Raw genomic sequence first — 14,312 nt, forward strand, 5'->3', positions numbered from 1 at the left:
TTATTTGCTCATTTTATTTATATATATTATATTATTTATTTATTTCAGAGAGGAAGGGAGAGGGAGAGAGAGATAGAAACATCCTATATAATAAAACCCTAAATCAAACTGATCGGACAGCGGAATGGCCAGCAGAACAACCAGTCACTATGATGTGCACTGACCACCAGGGGGCATATGCTCAATGCAGGAGCTGTCCCCTGGTGGTCAGCGCACACCCACAGCAGGAACGTTGCTCAGCCACAAGTCAGGCTCATGGCTAGAGAGCACAGCGGAGCCTCTCCCGCCTCTGCTGCAGGTGAGCAGTAAGGAGCAAGGCGTCCCGGACTATGAGAGCCCTGGACTGCAAGAGGGATGTCTTAGGGATCGGGCCTAAGCTGGCAGGCGGACAACACCTGAGGGGTCCCAGTATGTGAGAGGGGGCAGGCTGGGCTGGGGGGACACTCCCCCCCACCTCCACCCAGTGCACAAATTTTGGGCACCGGGCCCCTAGTGGTTATATAAAAGAACATCCCTGTTTTTTTGAAATACATGCTGAAATAGTTAAGGATACTGGAATATCATGTCTGAGACTCTCAAAGAGAAATGATAATAAGATGTTAATGTTTGAGGAACTTGGGTGAAGGATATGTGGAAATTCTTTGTACAGTTATTGCAACAAATTATGTCAAAAATAAAAAGATTCATTTTAAACAAGAGAAATGGGTATATATACATTTATTTATCCATATATGCACATGTACTATGTTTGTTTGTTTATTTGTTTCTCAACCTCCTAGCACAATGCTTGCTGTCATATAGTGGATTTTCAGTAAATGTTCAAAAAGTCAAGAGAGGAATGCTCTGGAACAAGCCAAGGGCTGGTTTCTAGGTAATGCAGCACTTCCTTTTCCTGTGATAATAATCAGGAAACCCTGCTTGGCACTTGAGCTCTTTCACCCTTAGCTGCCATGCAATTTCTAAATGAAATTATGCTTTAAAAATGTACTTTCATCAAACACTTAGGAAGAATTTATACTAATTCTTTACAATCTCTCTCAGAGGATAGAAGCAGATGGAATATTCCTAACTCATTCTATGAGGCCAGTATTACTCTAAGATCTAAACCAGACAAAGATGTTACAAGAAAAGAAAACTATAGACCAATATCTCTCATGAACATAGATGAAAAAATTTTCAACAAAATATTAGCAAATTGACACCAATAATGTGTAAAAGGAATTACATACCATAACCAAGTAGGATTTATCCCAGTTATGCAGGCTGGTTCAACATTTGAAACTTAATTAATGTAATTTATCACATCAACAGGCTAAAAAAGAAAAATTACATGATCACATTAACACATGCAGAAAAATACTTGACAAAAATCCAATACCCATTCATGATTTAAAAAACAAACAAACAACTCTCAGTAACATAAAAGTAAAGGGGAACTTCCTCAACTTGATATAAAGAAATCTATAGCCTGGATTATACTTAATGGTAAGAAATTAGAAGCTTTCCCACTAAGATTAGGAACAAGGCAAAGATATTCCCTCTCACCTCTTATTTTTAACATTTTACTGTAATAACTGATACCATAAGACAAGAAAAGGAAATAAAAGGTACACAGCTTGGAAAGGAAGAAAGAAAACTGTCTTTGCTTGGAGATGTAGAAAGTCCAAACGAATCAACCAAAAAAAACCCTGGTTATAGCAAGGTTCCCAAGATATAAGATTTATATACTTTATTATATGTTATATGTTATGTATTATATATATATATGTATATACATATATATACATATATATATGATTCAACTGCTTTTGTATATACTAGCAATGAACGAGTGGAATTTGAAATTAAAAACACAATACCATTTATGTTAGCGCCCTCCAAAATGAAACACTTCAGTATAAATCTAACAGATTATGTATAAGATTAATGAGGAGAATGGAAGAGCAAAATAGGTAACTAAATAAATGGAGAGATATTTCACATTCATGAATAGGAAGGCTCAATATTGTCAAGATGTCAGTTCTTTTCAACTTGATATCTAAACTCAATGCAATCCCAATCAAAATCCAACAAGTTATTTGCATATATTAAACTGATTATATGGAGAGCCAAAAGACCCAGAATAGCCAACAAAATATTAAAAGAAAAGAACAAAGTAGGAGAACTGACTTCAAGACTTCCTATAAAGCTACATTAATCAGGGCAGTGTAGTACCAGTGAAAGATTAGACAAATACATCAATGGAACAAAACAGAGAACCCTGAAATAGTACCAGATATATATAGTCAATTGATCTTTAACAAATGAGCAAAGGCAATATAATAGAGCAGAGACAGACTTTTTAAACAAATGGTGCTGGAACAACTGGATACCCACATGCAAAAAAATGAATCTAGACACAGATCTTACATCCTTCACAAAAATTAAGTCAAAATGGATCACAGACTTAAATGTAAAATGCAAAACTATAAAACTCCTGGAAGATAACAGGAAAACCTTAGATGACTTTGAGAATGGTACCTTTTAGATACAACACCAAAGACATGATCCACAAAAGAACTAATGGATAAACAGACTTCATTAAAGTTAAAAACTTCTGCTCCATGAAAAACAATGTCAAAAGAATGAGATGTCCTGGTCAGTGATCTCAGTGGTTAGAGCGCTGGCTCATGAACCAAATGGTCACAGGTTCGATTCCCGGTCAAGGGCATATACCTGGGTTGCAGGTTTGATCCCTTGCCCCCAAGGGGGCGTGTGTGGAAGGCAACCAATCAAGTATCTCTCTCACATTAATGTTTCTCTCTCTCTCTCTCTCTCTCTCTCTCTCTCTCTCTCTCTCTCTCTCTCCCCCTCCCTTCCTTCTACTCTCTCTCTCAAAATGTCAATGGGAAAATATCCTCGGTTGAAAATTAACCAAAAAAAAAGAAAGAAAGAAAAGTAAATGAGAAGATAAGCCACAGGCTGCTAGAAAATATTTGTAAAAGACCTATTTGTTAAAGGATTGTTATCCAAAATATACAAAGAACGTTTAAGACTCAAGTATGCCCTAGCAGCTGGTTTGGCTCAGTGGATAGAGCGTCAGCCTGCGGACTGAAGGGTCCCAGGTTTGATTCCAGTCAAGGGCACATGCCCGGGTTGTGGGGTCGATCCCCAGTGGGGGTCATGGAGGAGGCAGCCAATTAATAATCCTCATCATTGATATTTCTATCTCTCTCCCTCTCCCTCTCCCTTCCTCTCTGAAATCAATAACTATATATATATATTTTAAAAAGGCTCAACTATAAGAAAACAAACAACCTGGTTTAAAAATAGGCCAACATAGACAATAGGGGGGTGAAGGCTTGGGGCAGGGGGTGGGGGCAGGCTAGGAGAGATCAATGGGGGAGAAAAGAGGACATATGCAGTACTTTCAACAATAAAGATTTTGTTTTTAAGGCCAAATATGTTAATGGGCACTTCACCAAAAAATATATAGATAGGTAGAAATAAGCCTACAATGCTTCACATGATATGTCAGGGAAATGAAAACTAAACAGTGAGACACTGCTACATATCTATTAGAATGAACAATAGATATGCAAACAATCTGGAGCACTAAATACCAAATGTGGGCAAGGATACGGAGCAGCTGGAACTGTCATTCATTCCAAGTGGGAACTCAAAATGGTATATCTACTTGGTAAGACAGTTTATTGGCTTTTACAAAATTAAACACACTCTTATGATATATATGATCCAGCAATTGCACCCCCTTGGTATTTACCCAAAGGAGTTGAAAACTGATGTCCACACACAAAAAAAACTCTTGCATGAATGTATATAGCAGCTTTATTCATAATTTCCAAAGCATGGAAGCAACCAAGATGACCTTTGGTAGATGAATGGATAAATAAAGTATAGTACATCAAGAAAATGAAATATTATTCAGGACTAAAAAAATAAATAAGCTACCAAGCCATGAAAAGTCATGGAAGAATCTTAAATGCATATTATTAAGTGAAAGAAGCCAATCTGGAAAGGCTACATACTGTATGTAGCCTGAATGTCCAACTACATGACATTCTGGAAAAGACCAAACTACGGAGGCCGTAAAAAGATCAGTGGTTGTCAGGGGTTGTGCAGGTAGGGGACAGTAATGGTGGTGAGGTAAGTATGGATGAGGGACAAATAGGCAAAGGACAGAGGATTTTTAGGGCATTGAAAATACACAGTAGGATACTGTAATGATGAATACATGGGTTAAAACAAAAAATGGTAACTTCTATGACTAAAAATCTTTTTAAAAGACAAGGTTTATTAGGCCATTGCTAGCAAAAGAATAAGGAGGAGGAGGAGGAGGAGGAGGAGGAGTCCAGCCTTGGGGCATGGAGTCTAGACAACATGCTCTTCATTTAGAAATTAGCAAGTGATTTTATACATCAAGTAGGAGGAAGGGGGAAGAAAGATGTAAACCGTCTGAAAAAAACTTACATTAGCTACAGACAAAGGGGTGGGAGAAAGTGAAGCAGGGCCAGCTCTGGGATAGGTGCAGAGTCCGCAAAAAGAAATGTCTGCTCCTGTGGATTGGCCGTGGGCAGCAGTCAGAAAAGTCCACATGTAAACAAGAAGCGGAGACTCCTGGAGTTCGATGGTGCCTGGCTAACATAATCTGCAGAAAGTGTAACCTGAAAATTAACCTGAAGTCCCAACAGACAGAGAAGGAATGTGAGCAGTCTTTTTGTCAGCTGGCCTGCAGCCATGAACAGTTCTAACAGTTCTGTCCCTTGCTCTCACTTTCCAACGCTGGAATTTAATTTAGAATTTTCTCCTTATCACATATCATTATATATTTGTAATAAACCATAGACTGTACAACACCAAAAGTCAACCCTAATGTAAACTATGAACTTTGGGTGATAATGACGTGTCAATGTAGGCTCATCAACTGTACCAAATGTACCTCTCTAATGGGAGACGTTGATAATGGGGGAGGCTATGCATGTGTGGGGGGCTCTCTAATGGGAGACGTTGATAATGGGCTATGCATGTGTGGGGGAAGAGGCTAAATGGGAAATCTCTGAACTCCCCCTCAATTTTGCTGTGAACCTAAAACTGCTTTAAAAAAAATTAAAGTCTTTAAATATGAAAAAAAAATGTATATTGAATTAATGGACAATTGGGTAGCCATTAATAAAAATATAAAGATTAGATTTTTAGGCAAGTATAAATGAAATATGAAAGTTAAAATATAAAAAATTGTATATACTCTGGAATTTACTAAAATGTTTTTATGTGAAAAGAGGATAAAAATAGTTTAAGAAAAGAAGGAATTAGCCCAGCTAGTATGGCTCAGTGGTTGAGCACCTATGAACCAGGAGGTCATGGTTCAATTCCCAGTCAGGGCACATGCTCAGGGTTGTGAGCTTGATTCCCAATACGGGGCGTGCAGGAGGCAACTGATCAATGATTCTCTCTCATCATTGATGTTTCTATCTCTCTCTCCCTCTCCTTCCTCTCTGAAATAAAAAAATATATATATTTAAAAAAGAAGGAATTAGTTGTTTAAGTAAAGGAAATAGAATTCTTTAAATTTTGACTTAATGAAAAAACAATAATAGGGATGATGTCTTATTCATGTTTACATTCCCAGCACTTAGGAAGTCACCTGGCATCTGGCAGGGGCTCCATAGAGAAACCTTAATGCTGCTGGTGGCCATACGGAGAGCCCACCTGAGAAGGAGCCCATGCAGAGAAAAGCAGGGAAGAGCCAGGGATGAGGCCCCTACCTCAGGAGTCAGCCCTGAACTCAGTGATGCTTGAAAATTGTTACACCTCAGCTTCCTCTTACACAAACCATTGAATTCTGTTTTAGCTGAACTAGTTTGAGTCAGGCTCCTGCACATGCAACCAAAAACCAAAAACTAAAACTGAAACAATTGGTTTGTCTTCTGCAGGGGTTTCCCTATATTGGAGAGCCACTTAAATTGAATTTAAACAAAGATAAATAGGCCCTTTGCTTAATCTTCATGGGGCATTCCAGTATTCCAACTCATCCTAGTATTAATGGGTTTCTCTTTTGCATTTGGCTACAGCTCCTGTTTTTTCCACAGCTGCTCTAGAGATCTGGGCCAACCCCAGCTTTTTAGTTGTACACATGGCATTATCATTTTGTTCCTTACCTCCTTCTTACATAACCTCCGAAAAGCTGCTTTCTGTGCTGTTGGCACAGAGTCGACCCATCCTCTATGATTTTCATATAGTTAAGCTACAATTTTAGAGGTAAAACCATATTGTCTGGCCTTTTAAAGAGGGTGTGAGACTGTCATTCCCAAGAATTAAGAGTGGCTACGCTAATGCAAGTCCACGGCTGCTTTGCAATGTGGGAATGGGGAGGCAGGACTTGAGGCAGGATAGTAAGAAGCTAGGAGAATTCCTGGGAAGTAGAATTGGGAAACTGAGACAATTAGCTGAACAAACTGGCCAAGCAATGTATATCCAAATATAGGTCACCTCCCTAGAGATAACATCTAGATCTCAGTTGTATTTCAGCTCCAGGCCAGAAGAGTACCAAAGCCATGAGAGTGATGCAAAACCAGGGCCAGATGCAATGACTAATGACCCCTCCCCTGGTGCTGACCAGTCAGTAGAAACCACAACCCTGATAGGGCACACCTGCAAAAGCTGCAAGACCTCCCCTAAATTCCCAGCCTTTAAAAACCCTCAAAACAAAGGACACAGAAAGCACTCTCACTCCTGGGAGCATACCCACACCTTTTCCTTCTCCCTCTCCTTCCCTCACAGGCACGGATCTCCTAAACTCTAAGGGTCTCTACAAGACTTACAACCAGGAGAGCAATGGGCAGCCACAGCTCTTCCCAGACTAATCCTCTCAACCTGTCTCTAAGGCCCCCTTTTCTCTCACTTCCAAGTGACTAAAGCAGCCCTGACTAGGCTCTTGTGTTGCTTCTTCTATGCTAAGCCCTTCCTTGTTTCACTGTCCCCAGCTGGAATAAATATACCCTCAAAGTCACCTGGACTTGTGTTGTGACATCTTCCCGCACAAGTCAAGAACCCATACACTACCAGCTGGCCCTAGACAGACCCACTCAGAGCCAGATCCACTTTCTGATAACAGACTAGATAGCTTTTCCTCATATCAAAAATCATTTTATTACAGATGACCAATCTACTTTTAACTTTAAGTGTATGCTTTAAAAATGTCAGACTTTTAAAAGTCCAGCCATAAAAAGAATACAGTTTAGAGAAATTGTAATACAAATGGTTAATAAATATATGGTATGGTGCTAAATCTCATTCATAATTAAAGAAATGCATATAAAAATAACAATGCTATATCCCAGGTTTCATTACCAGACTGGCAAGGGTCAAAAGCATATGTTTTCAGGCACATGCTAAGATCACAGCCTGGCACCTCTTGGAATGGCATTTCCACAGTATCTATCTAAACTTCAAATATATCTACTTTTTGACCCAACAATCCCATTCCTAGAAATTTGCTTTAAATATACATCACATAAGCATGCAAGAATATTTATTACAAGGTTATTTATTGTAGCAGTGTTTTTAATAGTGACAAACCTAAAATCATATTAATTGTATTTCAATAAACAGTTAAGTATATGACAGTACATTCATATTATGAAATATTTATATGACATGGGCAGATTAAATGGAGAAAGCTAATTATAAGTGTGTGTGTGTGTGTGTGTGCTTATTTATGGGATTTGTGGGGGGATATTGTACATCCCTAAAAAAAAAATAATGTGACTTCTACAAAGCAGGAATCGAGAGGAAAGAACAGGATTTCTTTTTTTTCTCAACTATTTTTATTTGTGCAGCATACACTACTTTTATAATTAAATGCATTTTTAATTCAGTCACAATTTGTATTACTAAACAATCCATAAAACATTACAAAACACAATTACACTATGCCATACAATTAAACAGTAATTAAGCTTACATGCCACTATTACAGTAGGTGGCATTTTAAAATGATAATAAATTGAAGTGTGAAAGCAGAGTAAACAAAAATGCATAAAAGTGATATTTAAAGGTTAGTCAGTTTTTAATCTACATAGATAATAAAATTATTAATATAAACGAACTACTTCTATTCCTTGTCTTCAAGTCCATATCTCTTCCTACTGTTCTTCTATTGACATTTATGAGAGCAAGTTTATTTTTTTAATATATTTTTTATTAGTTTCAGAGAGGAAGGGAGAGGGTCAGAGAGATAGAAATGTCAAGAGAGAGATAGAACCACTGATTGGTTGCCTCCTGCATGCCCCACACTGGGGACTGAGCCCACAACCCAGGCATATACCCTGACCAGGGATCAAACCATGACCTCCCGCTTCACAGGTCAATGCTCAACCACTAAGCCACACCAATTCAACACTGAGCCACACCGGTTGGTCAGGTGAGAGCAAGTTTATTGTATGGGATTATATTTTCAATAGCCAACACTGAAGTCACTTCTATCCCTGGTCTTCGTGTCCGTATCTCTTCCTACTGCCCTTCTGTTGACATCTTTGGTAAGGCAGCAGGAACTATTGCAGCAGGTTCAGGGGTATGTAATTCTCTCCACTTGCTATCCACGCCTTTGAAAAAGCCAGGTTCTGTGAATTACGGGTAGGGGCTCTGTACCATGGTATGCCTAGGAAAGCATCATGTGTGATAGCTGAGGCAGCTCTTCTCCTTTATAAGGACGGTAGAACTTGCTAGAATAAGGAAATAAGGACGGTAGAACTTGCTAGAATTTTCCTATGATTAGAAGGTTGAACTAAGTGCCCCCAGCTATACTCTGGAAGGAGACTGAGTATATAACACAAAAAGAAAGTGCAGGAAAAACACTGATGTACTGAGAAAAATAGACCCATCTTACCCAGGCCTTGCTAAATGAACCTGGGTTTAGCAATTATTTATTAAAGTGTTTCAATGTCTGTCTTCCTACCAGACTAAAAACTCCTGGGGTGCAACTAGCACAATGATTGGCACATAGTAGGTACTCATTAAATATAGATTTGGCCCTAACCAGTTTGGCTCAGTGGATAGAGCGCCGGTCTATGGACTGAAAGGTCCCAGGTTTGATTCCAGTCAAGGGCATGTACCTTGGTTGCGGGCACATCCCCAGTAGGAGATGTGCAAGAGGCAGCTGATCCATGTTTCTCTCTCATTGATGTTTCTAACTCTCTATCCTTCTCCCTTCCTCTCTGTAAAAAATCAATAAAAATATATTAAAAATATTAATACAAATAGTAAAGGATACTATTGGTTTTAAATATAGATTTGAATTAAATAGATGGATCAATGAATGAATGTCCAAAACAGAAGAAAGACGTGTTAGAGAGTTGCACAAACTCCCTACATGAGAGGGTGGAAAAAACATCGAGGTGACCTGAATGAGAGTTAGTGGCGAAAAAGCATGGGAGGAAGAGTTAGAATGGCGATCTTGAGCTGTCTCCATAGTGTAGTACACTTGGAGGCCTTATTATCTTTGGGCAACCTGGGATAATCTAGAAAAATGTATAACTGAAGTCAGATAGCTAAGATGAGGTATGTCCAGATTTCCCCCTAATAAGGGAAATTCCAGTGCTCCTGGTAGAAGAAAACTTTGGAGAGTTCAACCCTAGTAAATTCCCTTAGAATCTGTGTAAAATAATTCACTCACTTGTCTGCTCAGATTCTATTATTCTATACCAATTATGACCTGTATATCATCTGCTTTCCAAACCATTGAGTCCCACTTCAGCCCCAGAGGCATTCAGGACATTCAGACACCATCGGGCACCCCTAAGCATAGAGCTACTGCTGCTCTACTATTACAAGTACTAACATTCTTATCACCACCAGTACCATCACCACATACCCACCATCATTAGCTAAGAGTGAAATCATCCACTAGTAAGTTACAACCCTAAAATATGTCAGGGATCCTGACCAATCAGGGTGGCATCTCTTTCCACTTCCTCCTTTGGGTGGGGTAACCAGGAGAATGGTGGGCAAAGAAAGGCGGAAATATTCCCTGTAGTTATATCTCTACACCCCTATCTCTATCTCTATTTCTATCTCTATGTTATTAGAAACATACTAGGGAAACTGAGATTTGAGAGAAGAGCTTTGGGAACCAGATAGGTTTTGGAGCTTCAGAAATTCAAATTGGGACTCAAGACCTCCAGGATTTTCTCGCTTGCTCACGCCATCTCTCATGTTTACCTATGTTTAGTTGGCTTCTTTCTCTCTTATAACAGATGTACTTTTTCCACTGGCAGAAAACATACCTGCCATCAATCTTGGGCTTACATAATCCCAGTTATCATTCCTAGAAAAGGATACATTTTCTCAGCTTCATTTTGAATATTTCTAGGAAAACCTCTGAGGGACTTGGGTCATTTACTTATCCCCCTGGACCAATCAATATGGAGAAGAAGATAGTTTACTGTCTGAGTGGGCCTGCCTACATTGCATGTCCACGCTTAGGCCATGGAGTAAGGTCCTATGATTGGTAGCTCCAAAAGAACTATATGAGATGCAATTTGGGGATGATCCCCTGCTCCCAAAGAAGGAGAAAAGAGGTGCTTCAGATGGTCACAAAAAAGATAGCTCCAGTATATCTAGCTAGATGGGGAACTAGCTAATTAGATGACTACATAGATGTCAGCTACATGTGTTAGTGATCATTATATGGTCTAAACATTTGTTCTCATTTTTTCCAAAAGATTTACTTTTGCTATTCTCTTACGTTCAATTACTCAAATGTATTATAAAATTATTGCCATACCCCCCCAAAAGAGAAAAACCTGTTGATATCTTAATTAAAATTGATAACACTATATTCAATGTTCTATAAAGTTCTTGTAGGTGCTTTTATGTAATACTAGAGGCCTGGTGCACGAATTTCGGCCTGGCTTGTGGGATCAGGCCGAAACCAACTCTCTGACATCCCCCGAGGGGTCCCGGATTGTGAGAGGGTGCAGGCCAGGCTGAGGGACCCCACTGGTGCACTATCAGGGCAGGGAGAGATGTGAGAGGATGTGGGAGAATGGCCAGCTGGGGAGGGACCACAGGAGGGCTCCAAGATGTGTCTGGCCCATCTCACTCAGTCTCAATCGGCCAGACCCCAGCAGCAAGCTAACCTACTGGTCAGAGCGTCTACCCCCTGGTGGTCAGTGCACATCATAGTGAGTGATGGAGCGGCCTTAGCATATCATTAGCATATTAAGCTTTGATTGGTTGAACGGCCGACCAGTCGACCGGACACTTAGCATATTAGGCTTTTATTATATAGGATAGGTGGGAGATTATTAGCATAATAGCTGACACCAGAACATTATTTGATTAGGAAAATACCCTAACAAAGTACGGGTAGGATTGCCAAATACTGCTGCTCAGTTTGTGCACTGCACAACTCCTAGGAGCCCCATTTATGTGAACTACAAGGTAAGTGAGGCCCCTGGAGTTATGCAATGAAACAGTTCTGGGAAGAAGGAGCCAAAGCAATGAGAGAGTGGCTAAATTTCTCTGAATGAGGACATGAAAAAAAATTGATTTCAAATATAAGCAAAAGTTTATTAAAAAGTCACAGAGGTAGAAAAAGTGAACCAGCTGGGCTGCATGGGCTCAGGAAACAAATTACAGAAGTGAAAGAAGAATCCTTGGAGCTTTGGAGAGAGAGAGTGCACACGTGCAAAGGTACACGCCTTGAGAGAAGACGGGGAAAGGTGCTGGCATGTACTGTACTCCAAAGGACACCTTGGGGAAAGAGGGGGTGGAGAAAGGCAAGGGCATATAAGAGAGAGAGATAGGGAGAGAGAGTTGGCCAGGAAATTTTTTATTTAGTTCTTGAGAGGGAAGAAAAAACAAGGGAAGGGAAGAAAAGGGAAAGGAAGAGGGGGGAAAAAGGGAGAAAAGAATGAGAAAGGTGGCAGGATAAAAATAGAAGCTCATGTAATGGTAGAAGAATGGGTGAAGTGGCCAGCAAGAAAACCTTACCACTGAGGTGAACAAGGGACATTTTAGAACAAGAAGGTTCTACAAACAAATTCAGTGGTTTGAAGTGGTTTATGCAAGCTCTTATCTTCAGTAAAATTGTTTCTATTTGATAGCGTTTTTACCCAAGCTTACTTTGGGGTGCGAGAACGGAACAGAGGGCATGGGCTATGCCCAGCTTGCATGACTGTCACAGCAGCTGTAAAGGAATAGCCATAAACATACAGAAAATAAAATAAGAATTCAGGGCATGGAAATGGAGGAGTTGAGCCAATCCTATCTGGACCTCAAAATTCCAGAATGAGGGCACTTCTGCTAATGCCTAAATTGCATTTATAATGAATGACTCATCACACTGTTAGTAGTATTTTATAAATTACTTTGTACTGTTTTTTTCCTTGTCCTTAGAAATGGGACCCTATTTTCCATAATAGTTTCCTGCAAGTTTTTTTAGGTTACAGGAATCTGTTTCTACCTATCTATGATCTATCTATCTATCTATCTATCTATCTATCTATCTATCTATCTATCTACTTTCTAAGCACATATAAAATATAACATACATAATATTATATATTAAAACTAGAGACCTGGTGCACAGATTTGTGCATCAGTGGGGTCCCTTAGCCTGGCCTGTGCCTTCTCACAATCTGAGACCCCCCCTTGGGGGATGTGGGACTGTCAGTTTGGGCCCAATCCCCACAGGTGGCCTGCAGGGATCAGGCCAAAACTGGCAATCCGACATCCCCCGAGGGCTATAGTAGTGTGTGAAGCTGCAGACGGCCAGGGAAGGAGCCTGAGCTCAGGCCAGGCGCTGTGTTGCTTCCGCTCATCCTGGCCCCACTGTGCCTGCCACTGCTGCTCGGTAGCACTGCCGCAGAGGTGGGAGAAGCTCGCACCGCCACAGCTGCGCTCGCCAGCTGTGAGCCCAGCATCTGGCACCCATCAGTCAGCTGAGCGGTGCTCCCACTGTGGGAGCACACTGACTACCAGGGGGTGGCTCCTGCATTGAGCATCTGCCCCCTGGTGGCCAGTGCATGTCATAATGACCGGTCAAACAGTCAACCAGTCGAACAGTCGACTGGTCACTCAGGATTTTATATATATAGATAACATAAAAAAGACATATTAGGTGTTTGGGTGCTTTCTATTCCTTCCAGCTGATCTGGCTTTTATCTGATATTATTTCCCTTTAGACCTAAATCTTCTTTTAGCATTTTTTGTCTTTGGGTCAGCTACCAACAAATTCTCTCATTGTTTATTTTGAAAACGTATTTTGTATTTATTTTTAAGGAATCATTTGGGTATATTGTAAGTCAGCTTTTTTTCTTTCAGCACTTTAAAGATGTTGTTTGACTATAATATATGTGTGTATGTGCGTGTGTGTGTGTGTGTGTGTGTGTGTGTGTGTTTTCTTTGTATTTATCTTACTTGTGGTTGACTGAACTTCTTGGTTCTGTGAGTTGAAGTCTTTAAATTTTCTTTGAAGTTTTGTTGAAACTCCCCAGTCTCTTATCTCTCCTTCTTGGGCTCCAATTACATGTTTTAGATCACTGGTATTGTTCCAAAGGTCTTAGATATTTTATTTTATTTTATTTTATTTTAATCTCTCTTTTCTCTTTGTGTTTTAGTTTGGGTAATGTCTATTGACCCAAATGTTTTCAAGTTCAGTGAATATTTTCTCTACTGTGTCCAGACACTTTTAAGACTATGAAATGAATTATTTGTAGTTGATATAGTTTTCATTTGATTTTTAAGTTTCCACCTTTGCTGAAATTCTCCATTTGTTCACACATGTTGTTGACTTTTTCTAATATATATATATATATACATCTTGTATCATGTATGTATGTATAAATGTACATACAAATTTATGTATCTAATCTGTATATCAGAGGCCTCTCTGGATGGCTTGCTTTAAGATAACAACCCACTTGCTCTCAGTGAGAAAGGAGAGTACTTAGGCCCAAAGACATCCAATTGGATTGCCATAAGCATAGAGAAAGTGCTTCAACTCAGATATAAAGGAAAACATTTTACTTTCAAATAAGAAAAAAAAACAACAAAGTTCATTTTATTTTATTAGTAGTTGTCACCATGAAGTAATAGAGTGTCATTTTGGCAAAGTGTTCAAGTGGAGAGAATTTGAATTCAGAAAAACTGTGGTTGAATTCCTGGCTCTGCTGATTATAAGCTCTTCAGTCTTAACCAAGTCTGTCAACCAATGGCCACTGGAGCCAATGCAATGTCAACAAGAATCCCCAATTTGGGGTGCTGTGAAGGAGGGAATTGTATTCAGTGAAAACAGCTCAATTGTGCTA

The sequence above is a fragment of the Myotis davidii genome, unplaced genomic scaffold, assembly GCF_000327345.1.
Source record: "Myotis davidii unplaced genomic scaffold, ASM32734v1 scaffold54, whole genome shotgun sequence".
Taxonomy (NCBI): domain Eukaryota; kingdom Metazoa; phylum Chordata; class Mammalia; order Chiroptera; family Vespertilionidae; genus Myotis; species Myotis davidii.